Raw genomic sequence first — 7,737 nt, 5'->3', positions numbered from 1 at the left:
TTCATTTCAGTGGTCGGTCAAAGTTCGCGAAAGGTCGTTCTGACGTAACCCCTAATGGGATGTCCTCAGATCTTTGTTTAGCGGCAGCGAGAGCTTAGATCCGATTTTAATGAGATTGGCAGATGCATAGGCATGCTTGAAACTGGGTCAACACGACGTCACGTTGCAAACGTCTTTGATGTCATCCAAAATGTGATCAGCAGGGCACCAGACGTTTAGATCAGCTACCCAGCGACATGCAGGAGGTCGACAGCGTTCCACCTCACAGCAGGAAGACAGGTCTCTCGCGTAATCGTCTCCATGAGCTGGTCTCCGATCACGGAGGGCCTTCACTCGCATCCCACTGGCCCGTCATCACAAGCAGACACGTTTGGATTGCGCTGAAGATCACGTCAGTTAGGCAGACCAGGATTTGGCTCCAGTGCTTTTCTCTGATAAATCGAGTTTACTATCTAGTCTTCACAGCCAAACATGGCCACAATGGGCTAAATCATGATTTGGGTTTGGATCTGTGGAGCCGGAAGAACCGATCTCCGTGTCCTACAGCGGGACACCTCAAGGATGACATTCCTCTCCGCCAAATATCTCCCTATATCGTAAGTGTCTGGCCCGTACACAAACTGTTGACTTCCGCCTAACGTTAGTTCCTCATTGACAGATGGTCATTTATGGAGTTAATATCACTTCTTGCCGTTTGTTATTCTCCAGAAAATTTTCATTATAAACTGTAAATTTTTAAAGTCGTCAAAACGCCATTTGTGTTACTTGACCGGCGTGTAATCTTTCGCTTCAACAACGGTCTCGTATATTTCAAGTATATTTTTTATGAATTTGATTTGTTTATAATCATATCCAAATGTATGTTAAAGAATTTTATTGACATCAAATATTTTTGGTTACCTTTGTCTATTTATTTTTTGCAAACACGGAACTCCTTTTTAAGTCGCACTTACAACGTCACTGCGTGTCAGAGGAGAAATTACGTTTAAAGGTAATTACATTTGTAATGAAATAATTCAATTTTCCGGTAGACAACTACACAAAAAGTATATAATAAATAGGATTTTTCATGTGTCGCGTGAAATATCATGTTTCTCTCATCGAGTGACGGGGGAAAGGAAATATTTTTCACGAGAGGCTACGGGGTATGGGAGATGTTTTCACGAGTGGCGTCGGAAAATATCTCCTTTCCCCTCGTCACTCGGTGAGAATAACATGATATTTCACTCAACACGTGGAATATGCTCTATGTATAGGTTACGTGACGTGTGGCGTGTCATTAATCATTCATAAGCATATGTATTTTATCAATCATTTCCATTAGTGGTATCATTTGATGGTCTTCTAGAACTTGGATCTCTCTTCCCCTGATGTTCGCTCGTCACGCCGAAGACCCGGGTTCGATTCCCGACATGGGTACAATGTGTGAAGCCCATTTCTGGTGTCCCCCGCCGTGATATTGCTGGAATATTGCTAAAAGCGGCGTAAAACCTTACTCACTCACTCACTCATTCTTCCCCTGATGAATCTTGCTGCCCACCTCTTAACAATAGTAAGGGAAGGAGCGCCACCTAAAGTAACCATGCATGCGTGGATGGCTGTTGAAATTGGCTCTTTTCAGGTGGGCATAATTGATGACAGTACTTGCTGTCAAGTAGTGTATTTAGTTCAAATGCAGTTTTAAGGATGGGAAGTATTGTTAAGTTACATGTATAACTGTTGGGGTGTACTTACTATACATCCTTTGTGGTTAGGCTTAGAACCTGTCATCCAGCCCTCGTGTAGACCTTAAAAAGGCCTGTTTTCAAATAATGTTAGAAGATATCAATATTTTCATCTAAATAAAATGTTAATAAAATAACTGTAGCTACATAATTTGTTTGTTTGTTTGCTGTTTGAAACCACACTCAACAATATTCCAGCTATATGACGGCGGTCTGTAAATAATCGCATGTGAACCCGACATTCCAGTAATTGACATCATAAGCATCGATCCATGCAACTGGGACACGATGACATGCATCAACCAAGTCAGCGAGCCTGACCCCCCGATCCCGTTAGTCGCCTCTTACGACAAGCACGGACGCCTTTTATGGTAAGCAGGGGTTGCTGAAGACCTATTCTACCAGGATCTTCACGGGTCGTCACCTGCATAAAAATCAATCATTTTCCACATCAGTTTCAACACGAGAACGAGTGGAACCTGTGTGATGGTGGGGTCACAAACGCACGTGGAAAATAAAGTGGTACAAAGAGGTGACACACGATGGTGAATGTCCCACCCATATACCACGTCTTGAACGAAGTCGTGAGCTTGGGGTTCAGCAAGCGTGATGTGCAGGGAACCTGGAAGATTCATTCTTCCTGACATATTTTCCTTCTTTTTCGTTTTAGGTCCTGGGCTTTAATTTTAATAAAGTGTCACTCGACAAAAATAGGCATAATCTGTAATTAAGCTCAGTGCTTAATAACGTGAAGTCCCGATAATAAGGAGTGGTTCATAAGGAAGTCATCGCGTTTGTTCCTTGTCCTTACTCCAAAGTGTCTCACTTAGCTTCACACACGGTGTGTGCCTGCAATCGAAGTGGGTTATACATTCCACTGTCTGTGATATGTGTGGAATGCGCCACTGCCTGTGCTATGTGTGTAAGTTGCCACTACCTGTGATATGTGTGGAATGCGCTACTGCCTGTGCTATGTGTGTAAGTTGCCACTACCTGTGATATGTGTGGAATGCGCTACTGCCTGTGCTATGTGTGTAAGTTGCCACTACCTGTGATATGTGTGGAATGCGCTACTGCCTGTGCTATGTGTGTAAGTTGCCACTACCTGTGATATGTGTGGAATGCGCCACTGCCTGTGCTATGTGTGTAAGTTGCCACTACCTGTGATATGTGTGGAATGCGCTACTGCCTGTGCTATGTGTGTAAGTTGCCACTACCTGTGATATGTGTGGAATGCGCTACTGCCTGTGATATGTGTGTAAGGTGCCACTGTCCGTGATATGTGTGTAAGGTGCCACTGTCTGTGATATGTGTGAAAGGTGCCACTGCATGTGATATGTGTGTAAGGTGCCACTGCATGTGATATGTGTGTAAGGTACCACTGCATGTGATATGTGTGTAAGGCGCCACTGCCTGTGATATGTGTAGGGTGCCTCTGTCTGTGATATGTGTGTAAGGTGCCACTGTCTGTGATATGTGTGTAAGGTGCCACTGTCCGTGATATGTGTGTAAGGTGCCACTGTCCGTGATATGTGTGTAAGGTACCACTGTCTGTGATATGTGTGAAAGGTGCCACTGCATGTGATATGTGTGTAAGGTGCCACTGCATGTGATATGTGTGTAAGGTGCCACTGCATGTGATATGTGTGTAAGGCGCCACTGCCTGTTATCTGTGTAGGGTGCCTCTGTCTGTGATATGTGTGTAAGGTGCCACTGTCTGTGATATGTGTGTAAGGAGCCACTGTCTGTGATGTGTGTGTAAGGTGCCACTGTCTGTGCTCTGTGTGTAAGGCACCACTGTCTGTGCTATGTGTGTAAGGCACCACTGTCTGTGCTCTGTGTGTAAGGTGCCACCACCTGTGATGTGTGTGTAAGGTGCCACTGCATGTGATATGTGTGGAATGCGCCACTACCTGTGATATGTTTGTAAGGCGCCACTACCTGTGCTATGTGTGTGAGGTGCCACTGCCTGTGATATGTGTGTAAGGTGCGACTGCCTGTCATATGTGTGTGAGGCGTCACTGCATGTGAAATGTGTGTAAGGTGTCAGTGCCTGTGATATGTGTGTAAGGCGCCTCTGTCTGTGATATGTGTGCAAAGCGCTACTGTCTGTGAAATGTGTGTAATGCGCGAATGTCTGTGATGTGTGTGTAAGGCGCCACCGTCTGTGATTGTGTGTAAAGCTCCACTGTCTGTGCTATGTGTGTAAGGTGCCACTACCTGTGATGTGTGTGTAAGGCGCCATTGCATGTGATATGTGTGTAAGGTGTCAGTGCCTGTGATTTGTGTGTAAGGCGCCTCTGTCTGTGCTATGTGTGTGAGGTTCCACTGCCTGTGATCTGTGCGAATTTGCAACTGGCTGTGACGTGTCTGTTGACCCATACCGTCCATTTTCATTTATGCAAAGCGCACATAAAATACCCCTCTGGTACTGTTTTTTAAAATTCTTAAATATACACATTAAACGTATTGGCTTCATCACAATCATCACTATGTCACCCTTGTTTGTTTGTTTGTTTCATTGTTAATCTCTGCGTATGTCCGCCAGGATAGTGGAAGGTGCTGGGTTCGATCCCCGGCCCCGTCATACCAAACAACGTTAAATGATGGTACTTGTTGTTCCCTTGTCTGGCGCTCGGCATTAAGGGGCTAAAACAAGAACTGGTCGGCTCGGTGTCAGTATACTGTGTCTGAGTGGGGTATTCATGTTAAACTGCGGCATGACATGACATCTCAGTAGTGGGCTATCAATATAAATCGGCGTCAGTCCGGACTAGTTCAAGCACACACACACACACACACACACACACACACACACACACACACACACACACACACACACACACACACACACACACACACACACACACACACACACACACACACACACACACACACACACACACACACACACACACACACGTTATATTTTATCGGCAGAATTAATTTCCTCAAAGATGACGGATCCAATCCCTCATACCCGTCTCATCATGTTGTGCCTTTCTCCCACATTAAGATGACAAGCCGTGATATAACTGAAATATTGTCGAAAACCGCGTTGATCCATGCATGTTTTGCGAACATCCTTTACCGTCAGTTTGCATACTAATTTGTAAGTGCAGGTATTGGAATATATTTTCACTTCCAGTTTGTTGGGATTGCGTATCAGTATTTGTACAAACTCGAATATGCATGCATGCACCTACACATACGCCTGAAGCATCAGTTTTCACTCGTGGCGTCAAACAATACAATACATGCGCTATACCAGAGCCACTCGCTTACTTGCAAGGGGCGGTCGGGTAGCCTAGTGGTTAAAGCGTTCGCGCGTCACGCCGATTCCCGACATAGGTACAATGTGTGAAGCCCATTTCCGGTGTCCCCCGCCGTGATATTGCTAAAATATTGCTAAAAGCGGCGTAAAACAATACTCACTCACTTACTTGCACCTACTGCACAGTGATCCATCATGTTAGGACAAACTGGAAAGACTACTCCAAAAGTCATCCTTGCGGGCATGTTGTCAGCTTGAGGGACGATGCTCTTGTGTTTGTCACTGTTAAGATGTGGGAAGCGGAGAGGGAAAGATCCAAACAACTCGGGGCAAGCAGTATGCAAATATGATGATGTCATTTCTGTTGTGGCGGACTTTATATAGCAGCAGGAGGACGCCTTCTATGCCAGTAGGATCCTGGCCTTTCAGCATCGTTGAACCTTGAAGGGGATTGTGTTGAAAAATAATTAGCCACCAATTCCATGAAAGCAGTCCAGCATAGATAGACATTTCAGACACCCCTCGAAAGTACACGACCCTTGAGTCGTCTGTGACCGCAAAATGTTCATTTCTCTTTATCACTGAGGTGCCACCATGTCTACCCAATATGGCGACCCATCTCGACGCCAAACCACGCGTGGTTATCGACCAAGGAACAGGATTATCTCAATATTCATTATTGACAAGTTTTAAGCATCCAGAAACCATCAGTTATTAGTGTTTAAAGCAACCTCTTTCAGGAATCAACCAAATTGGTTATCTTGAAGACAGTGTATTTCATTGTAAAATAAAAATTGGAACACAAATATCTATTGTCCTGCAGAGTATTGACGAAGTATATATTAGTTACGACGAAAGTTTAGTATTTTCCAACGATATACAGGGAAAGGGCAATAAACACTTGCATGTTCTTCACACATCTAAGATGATCATATTAGCTTCAACCCTCGTCGGTTTTCTGTCATGCATTCGTCTGTTCTCTCTTGACTTGCCTTTGCATGTGTTATTGACGTGTGTCGCACCTTTTATCATCACTATTTGATTCTGTTTCGCAACATAAGCACCTGCTTATAGTATAAACGGATATTTTTTTATTATTGTGGAAAGGTTTTTGTCGCTTGTATGTTGGTTAGTATCGTGGTGGTTCGATCACGTCATCATCAAATCTACGAATAAGTCGTAACAACAGATTAACAACAGAAATACATGGATACATAAATTAAAGAAAAGATTCACAATTCGTGAAACTGCATATAGAACGTGCACACTGTCAGGAATATATTGTTGTCAACAACAAATACAATGAGTATATTTATGTATATATGCTATTCCTTCTGCGAAGCAAGATTATATTTTTAAGCGGTTTACAAACTGTAACATCAATCAAGACGGGGTTAACCTGTAGCTCTTCAACGTCATTAGCCATTCCACATTCAAAACATAGCGAAACACAAAAGGGGTTACAGCTACGGACATTTGTTAGGTTTCGTTCTGCAAACATTAAGTGTGAAATTGAGCACCATTGTGTTCAGACTCGTAAATGTGTATCTCGCGTTCACAACCGTGTTCTGTCAGAGCAATGATACACGAAAGGGTCACTATGTATGGGGGGTGTAGTGCTAAACCGTATCACAAACATATTGAGCAAACACACGCGTTTTATGTATCTGCAAATTGTGACCAGTTTATTCATACATGGAGAAGTGATAGAGTCGGGGTATATTGAGACACCGGTACTAGTATCGCCCTCAGTGAGATGATCTAGGAATCTGTGCTGTCCATCCGTCGGATAAATGGTTAGCAAGAAACGTATAAAAATGTATTTAAATGAGACTTAGCAGACAGTCTTCATGTGAATGATCTGATAACATATTAAAATAGCCATGACTCATTTTTGCGTGTCTATGTTGATAAATTCATTCTCTACCTTTTTGATAAGATAATATATCTTTTTCAAAAGGCAGGCGATGTCGTATAAAGTGAGTGAGTGAGTTGGGTTTAACGTCGCTTTTAACAGTATTACAGTTATATCGCGGCGTGTCAGTTTAATGTGGGAGGAAAGCCCGAAGTGATGCAGGTCTCAGACGTTTACCACTTCGGTGAAACCCACGAGCACGGGTATGGTGCTGACAAACCTAGAAACATAATCGGGGCGAACCGGGATTGGAACCCACAATCATAGGTTTCTGGCATGCCCAAGGGACGCAACTCTGCACAGCGAATCGCGGCGCCTTAGACGACTGGGCCACCCGTACCCCCCTGATCTGACAATTATGTAGATGTGTAATGACAAATGAAGGATTTGACAATCGTGATCAACAAGTTCATGCCAGGATGAGAAAGTGAGTCTAAAATATTAAAACAAAGTCACAAAGGGTGCATTCTAAAATCACGCTACACGTGTGCCCAATACGATGGTACAGATATTTATCAAGACGTCCTCATGCACACACCTTTCTGTTACTTCCTTGAAGGTTTCATTTAGCACCGTTAAACACTGATATAAGATGGCCATCTGAACAGGTAAATGTTGTGAGGGGTATGTTATAAAGTGGATTCTATTCTTCTGTTTGGCTACAAAACATCACGATGTCTTTATCCCGCTCCTACATGTTGTTATGTCATGTCAGTCAAGCTAAGCCAATTGTGTGGCCTCGTACACTGGGGATCATGCCAACAATCGCTGATCCGCCTGGCAAAGACGCAATTAGTAACAGATTTAGCTGGAACATTGACTGA

The sequence above is a fragment of the Haliotis rufescens genome, unplaced genomic scaffold (genome assembly GCF_023055435.1).
Source record: "Haliotis rufescens isolate VD_foot unplaced genomic scaffold, xgHalRufe1.0.p SCAF_3, whole genome shotgun sequence".
Taxonomy (NCBI): domain Eukaryota; kingdom Metazoa; phylum Mollusca; class Gastropoda; order Lepetellida; family Haliotidae; genus Haliotis; species Haliotis rufescens.
The sequence above is the reverse complement of the archived record's forward strand: the minus strand, read 5'-3'. Positions refer to the sequence as shown.